Genomic DNA, 22,284 nt, shown 5'->3' with positions numbered 1-22,284 from the left:
TGACTTGGTTAGTCAACGTAGCAAATATTTAAATCAGTATGTGTGCTAATTTTAATCTATTTAATCTATTAACTTTCATTAATCTTTAAATTAGTAAGCCTACATCTCTTTCATAACAATTTTTCTATCTGCTTTTATAGACATTTTATGCATAAAGCAGCTCATTTTGTCCCACCTTACCTTGCACATAGCCTTACGCATAGTTAAAACTCAATAATTATTTATTAAATCTAATGAAAATGAAAGACAGGTAAGCACCACAAGTCACATAAGTCATCAGAGGCAGAGCTGAAACTCAAAACACCATTGTCACGGTCCAACCCAGTTTTCTATCCGCCGTACTCAATTTATGCACCAGTGACGACAAGTGTCCCAACAATCCATGCCCCCATTTAACTTTCTGAAATGCAAATCTTTCTGAAATTTACTCACTATAAATTTAAAATAGACCACATCTAGGCTGGGCTAGTCTTTTTATGGTAGCATTCTATAAATCACTCATCTTAGTTCTCTGCTTTCAATATTCTTGACTTTTAAATATCTGATGGCAGCAGTCGAGGGTGAGACATGAATATCTATCCATAACAATATTCGGAGGAATTCATTGTGCATATTTCTTTTCTGATGTTTTTAATTTGTTCATTATGAAAATCTTTAAATTAGTTTAATTTAGAGCAATGGATCTGAATAATGGAACAATAGGCACAAAATGTAAGATCACAGAAGGCTGAAGTCAGCAGATGAGGCTGATGATGTGTTTGGGAGTTTGGTGTATGGTAATGGTAATAAAAAGTGGAGTATTTATCAGTCACTCAAATTCAGCAATATGAACAGTGGAAGAAAGAAAGGACATAAAGAGAGAAAGAGAGAGGGAAAGAGAGAAGGAGGAAGATTGGAGGGAGAGAGGATAAGAGGGAGGGAGGAAAAATTATAGGAAGAGAAGGAGGAATGGAGGAAAGAATGAAGGGAGAGAAAAGGAATAAAGAGGAGAAAAATCAAGAAATGGTATGTTCAGCAATTACTTCCCGATAGTGTTCCACTTTGGGATTAGAACTATGTTAGGGCACAGACAAGTAGTTGTAATTCCTGCCCTCGTACTTATGACCTAAATGGAAGGGGTAAGTTTGCAATACATAAAATCATTAGAAAGTAGTACAAGAAAGTGTAATTCAATTGCTAAAATTTTCTACATAAATATAAAGAAACAGAGTAGCCCAAATTAATTACATAGTTGAAAAAAAATCTGTCAGAATGAGGTAGAACTTAAGCCAGGCCTTCAAAGGTTATTACCTACCAGAAAAGCAATCCAAACATGCTTAAGAAGCTACCTTGATCTGAATAAAGTTGGAGGGTAAAGGAAAAAATTACATGTGCAAGATGAAGCTAAATTATGGGAAGATTTATTGTAAATGCAACACATATACTAGGTAAATCATATTTAGTGACATAATTAGATCACCTTTAATTACATCATCTGGAGCTACTGTGTTTTTGAGCTACAGTGGGCTTTGGAGCAGAATTTTTTTTTTCCAAAACTGCTTAAGAACAGCAGTGTGGTTATAAAAGTACCAAATTCTGAACCAAGGGACTTGGATTCTACTTACTGGTGGCAACCATAGGCTAGACCCCTAATTTCTTTATGACTCAGTTTCCAAGTCTGTGATAAAACATACATTGTATAGTTTTAGGAAAGGCAAATAGCCTAATTAATAAATGTTTAAACTATAAAGCTCTATATGAGCTTTAAGGAGTATTATTAGTATTACTGTAGGATTCCATAAGTAAGTGTAGCCTGGAAGTAGTATCCAGGGTGAATTGATGTGAGGAGATCATGAAGACAGATTAGCTGAGAAATTAAAGCAGAAATTCAGATGCAAGATGATGAGCCCAATCAAACATACTAAATGCAAGGACTGAGCATAGTTGCCTGGAAAATGATACCACTGTCTTAAAGAGAAAGATTGGAGGGAAGATGAACTAAGGAGGAAGAGACTTTAATTTGTTATGTTTCTGGTTGATAATAATCTTAGGAGTATCTTGAGCTGCAAGGAACAGAAAACCTGACTATGATAGACTTACACAAACAAAGCTTTATTTGTCTCACATTGCAAGAATGCCAAGGGCAGAGAGTCCAGACCAATGGAGGGGCTCAACAATGCTGTCAGGGACCCAGCTTTTTCTCTCTTTCAGCTTTCCTATACTTAACTGTTGGTTTTGTATGCATACTTGTGGCCCCACAAACAACTGATGGTTGCAGCATCTCCAGGTACAATATCAAAGTACTTGGCAAGTGGAAAGGGCAAAGGCAAACAGCAAAAAAGATATGTGACCTAAGTGTGTCCCTTTTTATAGCCAAAGTTTTTCTGGAAGACCCACCCTTTAAACTTCCATTCACACTTTGTTATTCAGAATTATATCACTCAGCCACTCTTACCTGGGATGTAACTAAAGAGAAACGAGCTGTGGATTAAGGTTGAGTTGGGTGATCAACAGGTTTTACCCAGAGCCTGTCCTCACAAGATTTCCAAACATATTAAGTGAAGTACCTTATTTAATTTAGGTACTCAGTACCTACCCTGTTGTCTATAGGGCACTATAGTAGCTGCTCAATAAAGTCAGTTCCTAAATACTATTATACAAAAAAAAAAACACAGTAGAGTGTCTACCAAGACTTCCAGCTCCTGTGTCCTTTCATGTTTCTCTGACATCTGTTCATAAAATAATATGGATTAAGACCCACCTTGATTCAGTTGGCCACACCTTAACTAAAAACAACATCTTCAACAAGTCCTGTTTACAACCTCCCTGGCAACGTGGGAAAGAAATCCTGGAATGAACTGGGACTCAGCATCAAGGGATTGAGAAAACCTTCTTGACTGAAAGGGGGAAGAGAGAAATGAGACAAAATAAAGTGTCAGTGGTTGAGAGATTTCAAATAGAGTTGAGAGGTTATCCTGGAGGTTATTCTTAAGCATTTTGTAGAAATCCCTTTTTTTAGTTTAAGGTGTATTACAGAGGCTAAAGGGAAGTACCTGAAACTGTAGAGCTGTGGTTCAATAGTTATGTTTCTTGAAGATGAATGTATAATGATATAGCTTTTGCAATGTGACTATGTGATTATGAAAACCTTGAGTCTGATGCTCTTTCTATCTATGATATTGACAGATGAGTAAAAAAATATGGATTAAAAATAAATAATAGGGGGAACAAATGATAAAATAGAGTAGATTTCAATACTATTGAATAATGAAAGGGAGTGACAAGGGGTATAGGAAAAAATAGGGGGAACAAAGGTTAAAATCTATTGAGTAGATGAAAATACTAGTGGAAATTGAGAGGGAGGGGTAAGGGGTATGTTATGTGTGCATTTTTCTTTTTTCTTTTTATTTCTTTTTCTGGAATGATGCAAATGTTTTAAAACTGATCATGGTGATAAATATACTACTATGTGATGCTATTGTGAGCCATTGACTGTACACCATATGCAGAATGTTCGTATGTAAGAATGTTCATGTTTGTATGTTGTTTTAGTTTTATAATACAAAATAGATTAAAATTTTTAAAAGAAGTCCTGTTTACAAATTGTTTCACAGCCACAGGAATGAGCATTAAGAATAAGAACAAGTTTTTGCTGATGTGCTGATTTGAAACTATTATGTACCCCAGAAAAACCATGCTTTTTTGATCCAATCTTATGGGTCCAGACTTCCTATGGGTGGGACCTTTTGATTAAGTTGTTTCCATGGGGATGCGACAATGCCCATTCAAAGTGGGTCTTAATCCTTTTCTGGAGTCCTTTATGAAAAAGAATTCAGAGCGAACACAGGGAGCAGTGAAATGAAAACAAGACACAGATGTTTGGATATGCAGAAGTTGCTGAGAGAGTCGTTTAACATAGAAATTGGAAGAGAAGGACAGCAGATATTGCCACGTGCCCTCCTATGTGGCATAGAAACCCCAAATGTGATCAGTCTTTCTTCAGAGTCAAGTTACCGTTCTCTGGATGCCTTAATTCAGACATTTTCATGGTCTTAGGAGAGTAAATTTGTAGCTTAATAAATCCTCCTTGAAAAACCCAATCTATTTCTGGTATATTGCATTCCAACTGCTTTAGCAAACCAAAACATATGTTGGTGCCAGAGAAGCAGGGTGCTGTGGTCTACAAATACCAAAACTTTAGGAGCAGCCTTTTTGGAAGAATTGTGAGCAGTTGAATAGAAAAGACTTGGATTGCTTTGAGGAGACCACTGGTGGAAATATGGATGCTAAAGTTTCTTCCAATGGTGCCTTAGGCAGAAATGATGAATGTGCCATTGCAAGCTAGAAGAAAGGGACCCTTGTTTTAGAGTGGCAGAGATTTTGGTAAAATTGAGTCCTGGTTTGGATGGAGTGTAGAATTTGTAAGTGGCAAACTAGGATATTTAGCTATAGAGACTTCCAAACTAAATGTGGAAAGTGCAGTCTGGCTTCTCTATGCAGTTTTTTATTTTTTATTTTTTATTTTTGCATGGGCAGGCACTGAGAATCGAACCCTTCTCCTTGCAATTTATGGTAAAATACTGCAAGAGGGGAATAAGCTGAGAACTGAACTCTTGAAACCAGAAATTGATGGTCTGGAAAATTCTGGGTTTCCAGAAAGTGAGATCCCCAGAGAATGGTGACCCACATGAGAATTTAAATAAGTGTGGAACCAGTCACATCATCACAGAACAAGTGAGGATCAGAGATGGAGTTATCCAGATGGGATTTGTGGAAAGCGTCATTGTCTGATGGTTTTGACCCCTGTGTGCTGCTTGGTAACTGACAAATTTATTACAAGATCTATGTGAATGGAACCACTGCCAGTCTGGACTAAGAGGAACATAAAAGGGATAGATTGAAGAAGCATGGACCATGGAGGCTAGGGTCTGGACCTGGTAGGTCTCAGGCCAGGACAGTGGACGTACTTATTCATGTAGAAGGGGTGAGTTTGCCCCAAAGGTAGAGGGTGGGCCTTCCTCCTCGATGCTCAGGTAGAGTTTTGCCACCTCACACCTCAGAGAGGATGGGGCACATTCCCTGGGAATTGGGGACAGACTGGCTACCATCCCACTGTTCTGGGGAGGTTGAACATGTACCCTGGAGATGGAACAGAGTTCTGGTGCCATCCAGATGTTTGAGGAGGGTGGGACCAAGAACAAAGTTGTCTCCCCAATGTTCCCCAATGTTGCAACCTTCACTACAGAGTTTAGAGAGAAGGGCCACTGCATAAGCCCTTGAAAAATGTGGGACTACAGCTTTCTCAAGCCCCAAGGAGCAAATGTCATTCTATAAATAATTCTCAGAACTTGAAATCTAATGGAGCTTTCTCTGCTGGTCTTTGGAACTGTTTGGGTCCAGTGACCCCTGTTTTCCTTCCACCTTCTTCCTATGGCAATGGAAATGTTTATCCTATGACTTCCCTTCATTTGTATATTGGCAACAGATAACTTGTTCTAAGATTCACAGGCCCACAGACAGAGGAGAATTTTGCCTTAGGACAGACCATGCCTGTAACTGACTTTGATGAAATTTTGTACTGTATTGCATTTGTATTGTTACTGAAATGATTTAAGGCTTTTATGATATTGTAGTGGAATGATGTATTTTGTATGTAGAAAGAAAATGTCTTTTGGGGGCCCAGGGGGTGGACTGTGCTGGTTTGAAACTGTTATGTAGCCCCCAAAAGCCATGTTCTTTTGATCCAATCTTATAGGTGCAGACTGCTTATGGGCACTATTTGATTAGGTTGTTTCCATGGAGATGTGACACCACCCATTCAAGTAGTTCTTAATCCTTTCCTGGAGCCATTTATGAGACAGAACTCAGAGCCAACATCGGGAGCAGAGAGATGAAACCAAGACACCGATATCTGCAGATGCAGAAGGAATTGAGGGAGCCATGTTACACAGAAGCTGGGAAAGAAGGACAGCAGATGTCACTATGTGCCTTCCTAAGAGACAGAGAAACTCTGGATGTGATCAGCCTTTCTTTAGAATCAAGGTATCTTTCTCTGGATGCCTTAATTCAGACATTTTCATGGCCTTAGGAGTGCAAATTTGTAACAATAAATCCCACTTAAAAAAAAGCCAATCTATTTCTGGTATATTGTAATCTGGCAGTTTCAGCAAACCAAATCAGCTGGGGTTCATAACTCACTGTATCATTTTTCTTTTCCAGTGGAAATCTTTTTTCTAATGGTATACTGTGACCCAAGGAGAATGGTGCATATACTAGATTTAGGGATTATTTTAAGTTAGGAGTTGATATCAAAGGCTTTTATGAAATCAAGAGACAAGTCTACACTGATGTGAGTCTACACTGATGGCAAGAAACACTAAAACTAGAGGTAAACACAGGATTCAGATAGAGAAAGAAGAGAGTGAAAGGTAGTCAAAAGATTGGGCAAAATGGAAGAGTGTGTTAGTTAGAGTCAGGAGAGTAAGAGACATCAACAAGTAGGTTTTATGGAAGTGAAGAAGAGGGAGAAGCAACTGATGAAGCAATTGTTCTTCTGGAGCCACCAGTGCTGAGATTTCAGAGGTGGAAAGCACATATGATGTGCAATCACATGACCGGCAGCAGAACAGTGAGAGAAGGATCTGGAAATGTCAAAACCATGAGTTCACAATGCTTACTTCCTGAACTGTCAGTAGGAATGTCAACATTGCTGAGAATGATCATGGGTGAGGAATAAGAAAATGAATCAAATATGTTAATGGCTATTAATCAAATGTGCTAATGGCGACTAAGAGTGTGAGATCTGGAACAGACCAGTGCTTCAATCCCAACTGTACCACACAATGGCCATTTGCCTTTGATCAAGTTTTTTAACTGCTTCAGGCCTCCTTCTCCTCCCTACTGTTTGGAAATAATAATAGTAGTCACCTCTCAAAGTATCGTAAGGAAGGAATGAACTAAACATGCAAAGTGCTTAGCATAGCACCCAGCACAGAATAATTGTTCAATTAATGCTGAGAGAAACCATTAGGAACTGAAAATGAAACATAGGGAGCCCTTATATGACAGCAGTGAAGATTTGGAAAGGTAGGGGAGAGATAATGGGGGAATTTAAAAGAAAAGGAATGGGGAAGAGTTAGCAGAGTTATGGAAGCGCTATTAGTTAAATGTTGGGCCTCCAGGGAAGAAGGCAGAGGGGGAAGCAAGTGTTTGTTAAGACATGAGGACAAAGGAAAACAATGAAAATGAGAAATGGGTTTAGGATAACAGAATTTTCTCCAGTACAAACAGGGACTTTCTAAGTCGCACTCAAAGGGGGTAGAAAAAAAAAGGGAAGTATATGGTGGGTGAAGGAAGTGTGCAAAGAATAGGTGGGCATGGACATTTTAACTGTTGTAGGAGGAAAGGATTAGAAATTCTATCTCCTTTCATCACCAAGACACATAGATTGTGTGCACTTAAAAAGGGAGAGAAGACACAGGGCATGAGTATATTTTCTGTTCTTACAGCACCCAAACCATAAAGTTAGTAAGAAAGGTAATGTAGGGCATCATCTCACACATCCTCACTAAGGCCAAATAAGCTTTCACAGAAGCTTGTCCTCGTGACTAGAAAAACACGAAGCAGGGCATTTTATGTGCTTTTTTTTTTTTTCTATCATTATTTTTCCATCCCTGCATTCAGGCCTCCAATGCATTCAAATAGTCATGGTTTAATAATGGTGAAATTTTGATCCTTGGTCCACTAATGGTTTAGATTGTTTTCTACCCCAAAATATTGTTTATTATCTTATGTAAGGAGGGTTATGCTGTGGAAATGCAGAATAGGGGAAAGTATCTTCTTCCAGATCTATGAAAATAGGAAGGCTCCATCTCAACCATCCCCAATATTGACATTCACCACCCTCAGCTACAAAGTCATCTCTTTTTAGTTCTTTTGAGGGGTCTCCTGCCACCCTTTTATCCCCTGCTTCACAGTAAACACTGTAAGAGTTTACTGAGCTACAGTACTTTTATTTCCTATTCATTCACTGCCATCCACACACCACAGTTGCAAGCTTTGTGGTGCTACCTAATGGTGTTTGAAAGCTATGCCTGGAAGATTGGAGGGAGGGGAAGCATCTACATCATCTGCATATGAACATCTAATATCCATTTAAATAAGTTAAAATCACAGCCTTCCAAACACAAAACCAGCTATTAAAACATTGCTATAAGCAAAATATTGAGGCTTAAACTGGCATTGCATAAGATGGAAGGGGGTAGAAGGGCATATAACTAAAGCTCTGATCTTTTCCATGATCCCTTTACACTCATGAATTTCTCCATATTCTCCTTTGTATACTTTATAAAAATCACTTTCAGGGTTAAGCAAAGTGGGACATAAAGTGAGCAGTTTAAAAATAAAAAAGATTTACATGGAAGAAAGAACAGCTACTAAGATTTTTGTGATTAATTTGATAGACTTCCAGTAGGAAGTATTTAGTTTATCTGCACATAGAAAATGAATATTAAAATATTCATCCCCTAAGGCTACCAGCAAAAAGTAGATAACAGCTGTTGGTCTAAAATGTGGTTTCATTATGCAGAGATTGGAATAAGCTTGTAATTATGAATTAAAGCTAGAGCAATTAAAAAAAAATGTGGAGTAGGTTTTCTAACCCCAACATTTGAAATCAGTTTTGTTAAGAAATAAAGAAATTGTTCACACCATTTTCCCCTCAGTAAGCTTTCAAGTGATATCAGCAATACCAGATTTGTTTTTGCTCACCTCAAAGACCAACAGGCATTAGATCCTTGACTAAAATGCCTTCATGACTTTTTTCCTAAAGCAGGTTTGAATATGTTGTACTGAGTCCATATTCCAAAAAAACAAACAAAACCCTATATAACTAATATAAGCAAGCAAGGTTTTTAAAAACTTATTTTGGTTAAGCAGACTGCAAGTTTTTGTTTTTTTCTTTTCCTGTGTTGATTATTTTTTCTTGGGGATGATATCAGTAAACATATAAAATAAATTTAATATTGTAGTTACAACATCAGAGTAACAAACTGAGGTATAAATTTAAAACCATGAAAACAATCTTCTTACTTCAAATCACTGAAATTAGGAATAAATTTAATTGCATTCTAGTGGGAAAAAATAAAACACTCTCTTTTCTTATTGTTCAATTAATAATCTTCTAAGAATTCTGACTTCAACTTGGAGCTATTTATTTTAAGTAACAAACTCACTTTCTGTTTATTTCTTACACACATATATATATACTTAACACATAAGTAAATTATTCAAAACAGAATAAAGCACAAAATATCTTACTCTCATAGTCGCTCTCTTCCTGTTCCCCCATTCCAATCTGTTAAGAAACTAGATACATGTACTGAAAAACATAGAAAATGATTATACACTATGAATAGTGTCACATTTCATTAAGAATTATACAGCATTGTAAAAAAAATTCTGAGACTGTCATTATTCTTTCTTAAAGATGAAGAAAATGAGATGCAGAAATTTGTCTTCTAGATCCAAAATGAATGAAATTTACAGAGAAAAATAAAAGATGAGAAACTTTGTTTCCATTGTATGCTGTAATATGAACTGTCCGTTAAACTGTGCATATCTTGGTAAACAGTGAACTCTACCCCATGCTTCAGTTTAATACTGAGCTGTGGCAGAGTCTTACTTACTCTCCTCTTTTACTCTAAAATGTGCCAGAGGCAAAAGGTAGAAGCAACACACCAACTATCTCTTTCAGTCTCCACCTTCCTGGGTCAGGATAAGACAGAAATACTGACGGAAACCTTGGAAACCCTGCAACAGTTCCTTTAGCTCACATAAGCACCTTTAGAATTGAGTTGCCTGGGCAGGTGAAAGGGAGAACAGAAGCAATTATCTGGATACTATTTAAAAATCACAGTCATCATTTTAAAATCATTTAAAATAAACGTAATAGAGTGCCTTAATCAGAAGAAAAGCAAAAATAAGTTCATCTTTCATAGACATTTTTTGGCAGCTTTAAAATTTGCATAGTACATTGTATTTATTCTGTTTCTGGTAGAAGATGTGGGGACAGAGTGTCAAAAGATGGAAAACAAACTGCACAACAATTAAAGTTTCTCATTTTCCGTTGAACTCCATAAATACATTCAATAATTGAGTTAAGACAAACGGCCCTCTAAATCCCATCCTGAAAAAAATGACAAGCATCAAAACAAGATGGCCTTAAACATTATCAGTATAGTAATGGTTACTTTATTATCAATATGCCAGCGGACAAAAATAGCTTGTTCATAACAAAGATAACCTTTTTTATCTCAGCAGGAAGAAAGAAAAACTTTGAAAAGTGAAATCAACTTAAAATCCACTCTCAATTTCATTCTAATAGGAAAAAAAATGGAATTTAAATCCTCCTGAGCTGTAAAACTGAATTGTAAACAGCCATTAAACACAAAAAGAGTATAACCTTTTCCCAAAAGGCAAGGTAAATAAATAATAAAATTGCTAACATGAGCAACAAATTAATACTTTTGACTGTTTAAATAAGATAATCACATTGAAATTTTAATTCTAAGTCTAAATATTTTATTAAATAGCAATGCAAGTGCAAAAATATTTTATTTTATTGTATTTTATTAGATTATCCCATAGAAATTTTAATCCTAAATCTAAATATTTTATTAGATAGCAATGCAAATGCAAAAATATTTCTAATCGTATTGCAGCTTTCTTTCTCCTAAGATAAAATGTCAATATAAAAATGTCAGTATAAAACATTATAGAACTGCAGATTTTAAAAATCGATTTTGTTCTCTCTCTACCTGCCATCACATAATTATATGGCAAGGACAGAACACCATTATCTCCCTTGGTTTCATGTAAATTTATATGGAAAAGAGCAATAAAAGAATCTTAGGAAATAATAACAGCATCAAAACTTGAAAATACAAATATTAATTAATCACCATAAAAATAGAGGTTGGTAAGCATCATTATCCTCTCTGATGAAGAAATAGATACTTGGGTCAATATTCTCACCTGAGGATTAGTTCGCAGATGAACTAGGATCAGCTGTCTGCAAGAGCATATAATTTTTTCACCCTAGAAAGAATCAGAGGGAGAGAGAAGGCACACTTCAGACCCAATTGCTCCTAAAACTTTTGAAACACTTTAGATGAAAGTCTTTCTGTTTATTCTCTTAAGCTCACCAGTTGATATTAATTGAACACCTTTTTCTTTTTTTTTTTTTGGAAGCTGGCACTCAACCACACACACATCCTATTCTTTTTTAATTGAGCCCCTTTGGGGAAAAGGATCGTTTAAATATAACAATATATTCAGAACCCTAAAATAATTTGATCTATAATAAATTCTTAAGCAAGGGAGGCAGACCAGCCTGGGGACCCTGGGAGGGAAAGATTGCCAGGTACTAAGTCAGAGAGAGATTCACAAGGAAGTTGTAGAAGCTCCTTCCCTGGAGACTTTTAAAAATAGACTAGACAGTCTTCTATGTACAGTGGTGTAAGAAACCCCATTATACTTTGCTGTTAGAAAACTTCACCATAGGTTTCCTTAGACTTGATAAAAAAAGAAAAAAAGAAAGGTGGGAGGAGGGAAGGGACAGTCACCAGATGTGAAGAAAATTCAGTTTAAGAAATACTTTTGATGGTGAACTAAGTCTGTTTAGTATAATGTATTTATTACTTAATTTTTACATCTGAATTTAAGAGTAAAGTCGTAACAAGATTTAGATTCTATTATCATCTGATTCCACTGTTTTACATGTTTATCTACATTTCTTTAACTAGTGATTTTGATGCATATTGTGCTAGTTTTAGAACTTCAGTATACATCAGGCCAAGAAGAAATTGAAAGTTATTTGGATATTTAGCTTCTTTTCCCTCCTTTAAACTCCATAATTTTTAATTAATTGAATATATATATATATACACACACACACATACCCATACATGTGTATGATTTAATAATAGATTTTCAAGGAAAATGAGTAATAATTTTAAGTATATGCAACCTTTTAATTCTTAAACTAAGGTATATATTGATCATAAATTCCATGCAAATTTCCTCAAGCATGTGTTTCAAGTTTGTGAAAATTCCTTTTCTTATTAATTAAAAAAAATATCAGAGAACTCTGGACGAAGTCTGAATATCTGCATTTATACAAGCATTACAGAAACATGCCACTTTCCTTTACCCATGCTCAACTTTTGTACCTTTAGAATGGACAGTGTACATTTGAGGCCCTTTAAAAACTACTGGGATTTCTTCTATATTCTGACTTCAGTTAAACTCACAGTTTCTTATTTAAATGAATTATATGTTACTCAAATCTAGACAAGCTTTCCTTAAAAAGTAAGCTGGATGCTTTGGAGAAATAATGTTACACAGCTGAAAAACAACACTCATTTGAATAAGTCTTCTAGGTGTATTCAGTACATATTCTAGAAAGTTGTACAAATCTAGAAAGTTCAATAAACTTTTCTAAAGGATGTGACAATTCCATTGCTTTCATGTATTTATGTATGAAGTATTTTTATTTTTTATTTTCATACAGCATCATCGAACAATCTTTATGAAGACATTTTGAACTCAATTTGAGACTCAGATTTAAGTTAAAATTCACTATGGCATAATCAATGCAAATAATGCATAATATGTCCATATGCCATTTGCATATATGTATACTATGATAACAACATCGGAACACAATTTTCCCCACCTAGCAGCTAACAACATTTTTGGACTCTGTGCAATCCATCTATATTTTTTAAAACTTTAATCAATGGCATAGAACATTCCACGTGTTAATTAACAAGGAGCTTTCAGTAACATTCTAAGTTTTCCAAAGCATAAACTGCATTGGTTTTCTATTGCTGCTATAAAAAATTTACCATGCGTTTAGCATCTTCAAATAACACAGATTAGCTTTCTTCGAGTTCTGGAATTCAAAAGCCTGACACAGGCCTCCCTGGGTTAATTTCAAGGTGTTGGCAAGGCTGCGATCTGCTCTGGAGAGTCTAGGGGAGAAGTCACTTCCTTGTCTTTTACAGCTTCCAGGGGCTGCCCACATTTGTTGGCTCATGACCCCTCCCTCCATCTTCAAATCCAACTATCATGAGTCCTCATATCACTTCACTCTGATCTCATCTGTCTTGCTCTTCCACCTTTAACAATCCTTATAATTACATCAAGGTAATTTGGGACAATGTCCCTATTTTAAGGTCAGCTGATGTGCACATTTAATTCCCTCTGGGACATTAATTCCTCGTTGCTATGCAAAGTAACCTGTTTACCGATTCCATAGAATAGGAGGTGGACATCTTTGGGGGACCATTATTCTGCCTGCAACATGCCCCAAATCTAAACCACAGATTTATTATAAATTCCCATAGACCTGAAAACTGCAGCTTGTTTAAATAGTACCTGAAAGTATACAAAGTTTGAGTTGTATACGTAGCTCCCCAAATTAGGTACCTGCTGAACCAATTTGAAACGATTATGTACCCTAGAAAAGCCATGTTTTAATCCTGATCCATCTCGTGGAGGCAGGGTTTTTTTTACTCCCTATTCAGTACTATAGGTTGGAAACGTGATTACATTATCTCCAAGGAGATATGACTTGCTCAACTGTGGGTATTAACCTTTGATTAGAGGGGGATGTGACCTTACCCATTCTAGATGGGTCTTGATTAGTTTATTGGAATCCTTTAAAAGAGGAAACATTTCAGAGCAAGCCATGAGACCCACAAGAGCCCACAAAGCCAGAGACCTTTGGAGATGAAGAAGGAATACGACCCCAGGGGAGCTTCATGAAGCAAGATGCCTGGAGAGGAAGCCAGTTTATGTTGCCATGTTTGCCATATGCCTTTCCAAGTGAGAGAGAAACCCTGAATGTCATCAGCCTTCTTGAGCCAAGGTATGTTTCCCTGGATGTCTTAGATTGGACATTTGTATAGCCTTGCTTTAATACTAGACATTTTTCATGGTCTTAGAACTATAAATGTGCCACTTAATAAATTCCCCTTTAAAAAAACCATTCCATTTCTGTTATATCACATTCCAGCAGCTTGCAAACCACAATACCCACCAATTCTGATATTGGTTACTTTTAAATTTCATTGTTTACTTATATAGCCCTTTTCTCACAGTCCCATATAAATATATATCTGTAAAGGCAAGAAGATAGATCATATGTTTATTAGTTTGTTAGTTTGATTTATGGCCTTAACTATTTACACATAGTATGTAGGGATGTCCATTTGTATTCCTGCCTGGGACACTGAAGATATTAGGAATCAGTCAGCCTTCAGCATCTTTATTCTGATATTTTAGCTTGAATTTACTTTCTATATCAATAAAACATGCCACATCTCTGTGGTAGTTTGAAGGTGCTTTGTACCCCAGCAAAGATCATGTTTTTTTTAATCCATTTCTGTGGATGCATACCTATTTGGGCCTTTTGATTAGGTTATTTCAACAGAAGACGTGACTCACCTCATTCAAGGTGGAACGTAAGACTTACCGCAGTCCTCAGTCCTTTAAAATAAGGTAAAGGACACACAGGAAAGAGAGAGATAAAAACACCCACCGAAAACAGAGATGAAGCCACTAAAGCCAGAAGCTGAAGGCAACCAGGAGAGAAGGACCAACAGATGTTGCCATGTGCCTTTCTTTGTGACACAGGAGCCCAAGATTACTGGTAACCAGTCTTCAGAGAAGGTATCATCCTGTTGACACTTTTTTTTGGACATGTTCATGGCCTTAAAATCATAAAGCTATAAGCTAATAAATCCCATGTTGTTAAAAGCCAGTCCTTTTCTGGTATATTGCATTTTGACAGCTTTAGTAAACCAAAACAATTGCTCAATTAAAAAAAAATACTTTTGTGAAAGAGACTATGATATATCTAATTTTGTTCATGTAATTCAAGTTATTCTTTGAGACTAGCAAAATTTGCTAGATCCAGTGTTTCAAAGACCTGAATGATTTTGGCTTTTTTTTTTCTTCTTACTATAAGAGGAAGCTATTGTTATTATTCAGGTATATGTCTGCATGAATAAAAGATTCAAGTTAGTTTATTTATCGTGGGATCTCAAATCATGAGAACTCTGGGGATTTAGGATGAGTTGAGCATAAAGATTCAACACAGTGAAGCTAAGAAAAGGAAAGATAATTGTGGCCATACCAGGTAGAAATAATGTATTTTTATCATTGTTTCACCAATAAAATAATGAAACAAAATCTGCAGAATCCATGAAATTTCAAATTGGGTTCATATTTATTCATATAGTCAATGAACAAACTTTAAATTGGCAAAAATGACTTCCATAAATACAAATTCAAGACCTTATGTATAATATATGAATCCGAAAAGTCACAAGAGGTTATCTATGATGTAATGACCAAGGGCAAATCTATCCAAGTTGGGTTCCATAGACTACATCATCCCTGATAAATGTGAATTAACCTCAAATTGACATTGATCTTGTTTTTGGTACATCACTTCACTGTAACTACATTGTTAGATGCTTCTGTTATTGAAAAAAAAGAGAACAGTTTCAAGTTGTTTACCCACATCCGTCTTCTCTTTGGAGAGGAACTCTGCAAAGAACTATCACATTTCTAATTTCTTATTGATTATGACTTCTACTGGTCATGGATAATGATTATATAAACTAGACAAGTTTCATCCCTTTCAGAATGAGCTATTAAACATATATATAGTTTTTATAAGATTGTTTGATTATGTCTTCCACCAATGAATGGAGGGTAGTTAATTACCTCCTAAAATTACTAAATCTTAGGAAGTATTTTACAAAATGCCATTCTTTACTTAATAAAGGACAAGCACCATATTTTATAAGTTTGCTTTCATCCAATAGAGCTGTGGTGTTTGTAATTGTATATATAAAGCCATCAGTCTTCTAGAGCCATCTTCAGCTGAGCAAGCCCCAAAGCATCGTCCATTCTGCTCATATCTGATCAACATCTTTATAGCTTATCAGCCTTGGGGTTCAATTTTGTTTTGGATGCTTTTATAAATGAGCACAATCACTGGTGAATCTGTTCTTCCAGATTGCAAAGAGAAAAATCGAGAGGGGAACTTTAGCAGATTACTGTGTCATTGAGAATAAAGTACAAGCACAAATGCACCTAATGTAGTCTCAAGGACAATCTTGTCGGTTGTATATTTTCAGTTTTATTTCAGTAAAATTAGATGATTGTCTTAGTTATTATAGTTTTTGAAGTTATGCTCTAACCTCAGGCCAGGGTCACGATCAGTGCTCTATCTAACAAAATCAATTTGTTCCAAAGTTCTATTTTTTTTTCCTTAAAAGGAAGGGAAGTGAAAAAGAAAAGAGGAGTAGCGATTTATATGAGGTATAAGAATTATTTCAGGACTTTCTTCTTCTGGTCAGGTTTATGATGCATTTTATATATTTTTTAGTAATTAGATTCAACAGCATCGTTGTTCACCTGGTCCAAGGTAACTATAGAAATACCAGAAGAAAAGAGGAAAGTTTAATCATTTTAATGGCTTTTACACTTAAAAAATGTCTCCAAAAAAGAGTTCGAAATAATATTTACCTCATTGGGTAACAACTAAAACATAATGTTTAGAGAAATGTTTTATTTCTTACATTATGTTTATGAAAATATGTTTCTAAATTCAGAGAAGATCAATTAAATACTGTTTTATTTAATACTTTAATAGAAGTAAAATTGCAAAAAGTCAGCATATCAAATATTCAAGAGTAGATTGGTAATTTTTAAGCTTAAGAAAGACTAGTAGGATTTAAAAGCAATTCCAATGTCTGGCCACCAGATAATTTCCTGTTTTATGTGAGAAACTCAGAAGTGCAATAGCAGGGACAAAGACTCTTTGTCAATATTGTTCTATTTCTGGAAACCTACTTCAGTTTTTATAAACTATGCCTTTACCTTAGAGATTGTTCTCCACAATGTAGGAGCAGACACTGACACAATGAGCCTCAAAGAACATTTACTCTTCACATTTTATATCTACCCACTGACATGATGAGCCTCAAAGAACATTACTCGCCACATTTTATATCTACCCATTCTGTGTTGAGTATCTTTCTTAGAAACCTTTACCACAATGACCTGAACAGTGAACCATATATTTGTCCTCAACAGAGCATCTTTTGGAGGTGGTCACAGTATATATAGCCATTTTGGCTGTCTCCACATTGACAGTCAATTTGGTTTAGTATGGAACAGTCAACAATAGGTTCAAAAACACCAGATCTGAGCTGGCTACAATGGCTCAGTGGCAGAGTTCTCACCTGCCATGCTGGAGACCCGGGTTCAACTCCCAGTGCCTGCCCATGTTAAGAGGAAAAAAAATACCAGGTCCACCATCGAGATTTCTGGTTACCTGGCCCTAAAACTCATCCTCTTGTCAATTTTACATCAAACAAATGTCATAAAAGCACTTCTTAGAACTTATGAATGCAAACTATTTTTTAAAATGCTTTTTCCTAAATGAGGCAAAAGTACTTCTGAGAGTTCTCTAAAAATATAACGCATTTCTCCTTTGCCCTTTCTTTTGTTGTACTTTGTGAAATTTGTGAAACCAAATGTGGTTTCATGTAATTAATATGCAAAACACTGAGCTCAAAAACAGTTGTCACCTTGGCCTGACCACACTGTACTTGGAAGTTAGTAGAGAAGTTTGTGGTTTGGTAAAAGCAGACACATTTTATCCAGGATATCCAGGAGGATGAAAGGTAAAAAATAAATAAATAAATAAAAGACCAAAGTAGGAGGTTCTAAGATGTTAGAGTTGTATACATGTCTGAAAGAGATAGGTACTTTGGGTACCTTGTCCTCAAAATTTGATTGGATCACAGAATGACACATGAGAAAGAGGGATTAGAGGAATTTGCTTTCTAGCTAGTAGAGATAATACAACCAATCTTCTGAGTTTAGTAAGCACATGCACTTTGACATCAAGATTAAAAACATATTATTGTGTTACTAATGCAAATAGTTAACTGCATTAATTCAGTAACAGTTCACCCCTCCCCCCCAAAAAAGCATAGCAAGGAAATTTCTGAATATTACATACCCAAAATATGATCATTTGTAAAGTTGGTCTAGAGCTCACTGTGTCAGGAAGAGGTCAACAAAGGAAGATTAAAAAGTTTTTAAAATATATTTATTTTACCCTGTGTATACCTCACGGCTTGAGCAAAAGGCTAGGATAAAACACCCCCACCCATGAAAGAAATCTGAACAAACAGCTTTCTGTGTCTTTTGTGATGCTGTGGGCCAGAGAAGCGTGGAGGGCACAGTCACCACCCCATGCCCAGCTGCCGAACCATGTTGTCTCCTACTTTAGTGCCTGCATCTTTGACACCCGTACACATCCCCTGGGAGGAACTCAAAGAGATGTCACAAGGTCAAGTTCTGGACTTGGGTCTGAGGGCCTGGTCAAAGTGAGAAGGAAGCATCCATAAAATCACTACTCAGGAGAGAATGAGCAAAGATACAGAGACAGATGGGAAACCAAAAACAAAACAAACGATCTTCTTTTAAAATAAGCCTGCAAATCGGGTGTACAGGTGGTTCAGTGGTAGAATGCTCATCTTCCATGCAGGAGACCCAGGTTCGATTCCTGGATCATGCACCTCCCAAAAATAAATAAATAAGCCTGCAAATCAAAACACGAAAGCACACAAAGAATCTGAATGCTAATAAAGGCTGACAAATTAATCATAATCAGGGCATGAATTCACCCAAAAAGAATGAGTAATAATGAACAGTCTGACAAAGACTTGGATGTGGATTATGGAGAAGATTAGCATCCACTTAAGAGAAAAAGAACTGATGGACTTTTTTCAGCTAAGGAGAAGCAGATATCCATGAGAAAATAAAAGCATTTCAGACAATGAGGATTTCAAAATTAAAGACATTTCAAATGACAAAATAAATGATAGATGGTGTACAGATGAAAAAATAATTTATTAATTGAATAATGGTAATGGTACATCAGGAATTGCCTGGATTATGGCACAAAGAAACAGAAATACTAACTTTTGAAGAATTGTGAAGAACTATCACAATAAAAGAAACACAATAGTCCTAAGATCAGATGTATCTTCAGAGTGTCAAGAAAGATAAACATAATTCTACTCCTAGAAACATTGTAGTGAAACTGTAGAAAGTAAAAGGGAAATCTTAAATAATGTGATGAGAGAAAAGAAATGTCACTAAGAAATGACAATTCAGCTTCTTATCAGCAACAAATGCCAGAAAAAGAAGCAGAATTGTATGTCCAAATGCTGATAGAAATAATTGTCAACTTAGAATCTTACATGTAAACCTTATTCAAGAATTAGAGCTCAAAATATATCATTGTAAACATATAGAAAAAGTCTATCACAGATCTCATTATTAAAGCATGCTCCAGAAAAGTTTAATCCAAAAGAAGAAATAGAATATAAAAAAGCAAAGGTGAATACAATCTCTGATAAAATATGCCTGTAAGTTTTATTAATAATACACACCAATAAATTAACATAATTTTTGCTGTTGGTTTTCATTTTTTAAAAACTCTACATGGCCATGTATGTGTGGTTGTTTAATGGACAGCCAAAAATGCTATGGCCCTTTCTTTGTGGTAAAAAAAAAATCATAAATGAGATATTATGGCGCTTAAGACCTGTATGTACCCCAGAAAAACATGCTTTTAAATCTAACCTAAAAATGGTTTAGAAGGTTAAGCCATTAACCTAGAATACCTTCTAGAATACCTAGAAGGTATTCTATACCTTCTATAGAATACCTACACTATTCTTGTAGGTATGAACTCATTGTAAGTAGAACTTTTTGGTGAAGTTAATTCAATTAGGGTGTGACTCACCTCATTCAGGATGGGTCTCAATCCTACTAATGGAATCCTTTATAAATGGAATGGATACAGAATGTGAGAAAGAGACACAGAGGCAAGAAGCCGAAAGCAACAAAACCTGGAAGAGAAGGAGAGACCAGCAGATACCACAATGTCCCTTGCCACATAGAAGAGGCATCAAGGATTACCGGCAGCCAGGCTTTAGGAGGAAAGTTTTGCTGTGATGATGCTTGATTTGGATGTTTTCACAGCATTAAAACTGTAAGCTAATAAATTCCCATCATTTAAGCCGATCTATTTCATGCTATTTGCTTGGAGCAGCCTAGAAAACAAAAACAGAGGTAATTAGAACTATTGAATAATTTTAGAGTTTGTTAGATTCTATAGGTAAGTATATGTGTTAAAATTAAAAGGTCTTTCAGACAACTACACAAGAGGTGAAAAAGGAATACAGAAAATTTTATCAAACTAATAAATGACAGAAAAAGAAGGGGAAAAAAGCAAAGAAAAAATAAAATTGTGGAAATCCAAATACATCATTTATAGGAATAAATATAAATAAAATAACCCCATCTGCTAGATTAGATTAAAAACTCAAAGCCTATCTATACGCTACTTATATAAGACATACCTAACACAAGATCAGAAAGAAAGACTGGAAATAAAGTAAAAGAAAAACATCTTAATTAATTCTAATTAACATGTCTTTAGTAATTGTGTTAATATCATTGAAGTAGAAAGTGTAGAAAAAACATAATAGCAAAAACAAGGAATCTGTTAAGTAAAATAAAATGGCCACTCACATTGGGTGTGATGGGGAAGGATCCCTTTCTAAGAAAGGATTTTCCAGAACATGAAACCAACTGACCTGCAAGATCTTTTTGAGAAAATAGAACAGTGGAATGTACCCTGACAGAACTGTAGAGAAGCAATACCTGGTGATAACCAGTTTTAGTACAGAAGAAATAGCTTATCAGACTGAATATACCACCTAACCACTGTATCTCTGATCCCCAGTCTGTAGGAGCCCCAACATAAATGGAAACTTAACATCAACTAATTAGAACATATCATTGCTTGCTTCTCCACTTACCCCACTCCCGTGGTTCAGCTCCCTTCTGCTCTCTGAATGGGATGCTGCCTGACTCATAAATCACTCAACACAGCTGTGAGATCCTAGACTGCATGAAAAATATTTCTTTTGACAGCTTTGGTGGCAAAGTTCAGGATCTGAGAGTGACTGCTGACAAATTGGGAGACAACGAGGAAGACTGGCAGAGGCAGCCAGAGAACCCTCTGAGTTTTCAGTTCTACACACCATCTCCAAGGGTTGTGGGTAAGTCCCTCTCTGATCAGGGCACCACTCTCTGGCTGTTCAACTTCTCCTATCTCACTAGTTTTTAGTCCAAAGGTAAATGGGTCAATTTTGTTGATGTGAAGGCTCAGATCTGGAGCCTGAGTCCCCAGCCTTTGGTGCAGTGTGCAGTTTCATTTTTTGCCACTGCTGGTTTCTTTTTGCTGTGCACAAGGTAAGAAATGACACAAAAAGATTGGTTCTCAAGCTCTTAAAAACTTTGATTCTCCACCCTCTGGCACCCTGGGGCTAGAAACCGTGTCTATTTAACAAAGTGATAAAATGTCAGCAAAGAAAACCAGAATTGTAATGGCCATTATGCGGATTATCTAATTAGATAGGCTTACTCATCTCAGAGGTGCGCTTGAGGAAACGGGCTACCGAATTAATCAGGTGGAATGGGATGCCTACTTTACCTGGTACTCAGAGTCTACTAAGAAATTGCAAGATTCCAAAATAGCTTCATTAAAGGATTCTTTACAAAAGGCAAATGAGAAATTAAAAGCTCATGAGAAATCTAGACGTGGGGTTGGTTCTAAGCCCTTGAATGCAAAAAGCCAATGAAACAAGAAGCTGAGACAACCTGCCAGAACTGTAGACAAATTGATTTACCCTCAACTGTGCCTTCAGCTCCTTCTCTTTATTTTCCTTTGCCTAATTACTTTGAATCTACTAACCCTCTTTTCCAATTACCCTTTTACTTGGAAAATGAGGAAGAGTTGAAACCAGACAGATGCTCTTTAAGGTTAGACCCTCTACTGGTTCTGGTATTCTGACCATACCACCTTTCACTGTGCTTGAAGACAGACCTCAGAGGCATAATTAGTCATAGAAAAATTTAGAATTTTTTGGGTGCCTATGCTCCAGGGTTACCTGAGCTACATCAGCTTGTATACATGCTGGCCCAAACCTCAGGTACCAAATCCTGTAGGCAAAAGCTGATGGGACAGATGACTCTTTCCACAATATATCTGAGGGCCAAAGAGGCCCAAGAAATAGGACAAAACTAAAGGGAATTTTATTCCACTTGGGTATCTTCTTCTTCAATTTACTATGA

General features: G+C 36.1%; 1 protein-coding gene across 3 annotated transcripts in view; it reads right to left on the bottom strand.

The window, feature by feature from the left end:
* The window catches only part of LOC143668935 (uncharacterized), a 272,166-nt gene that overhangs the window by 42,401 nt on the left and 207,481 nt on the right, over window positions 1-22,284 (bottom strand). For all 3 annotated transcript variants that reach the window (XR_013168635.1, XM_077143557.1, XM_077143558.1), the window contains exons 4-5: window positions 11,014-11,076; window positions 9,298-9,358 (exon numbers count right to left, since the gene is read on the bottom strand). The gene's annotated coding sequence lies outside the window, so the exon portion shown is untranslated. The remainder of the gene's footprint in view (window positions 1-9,297; window positions 9,359-11,013; window positions 11,077-22,284) is intronic.

This window comes from Tamandua tetradactyla, chromosome 25 (assembly GCF_023851605.1).
Source record: "Tamandua tetradactyla isolate mTamTet1 chromosome 25, mTamTet1.pri, whole genome shotgun sequence".
NCBI lineage: Eukaryota > Metazoa > Chordata > Mammalia > Pilosa > Myrmecophagidae > Tamandua > Tamandua tetradactyla.
The sequence above is the reverse complement of the archived record's forward strand: the minus strand, read 5'-3'. Positions and strand labels throughout refer to the sequence as shown.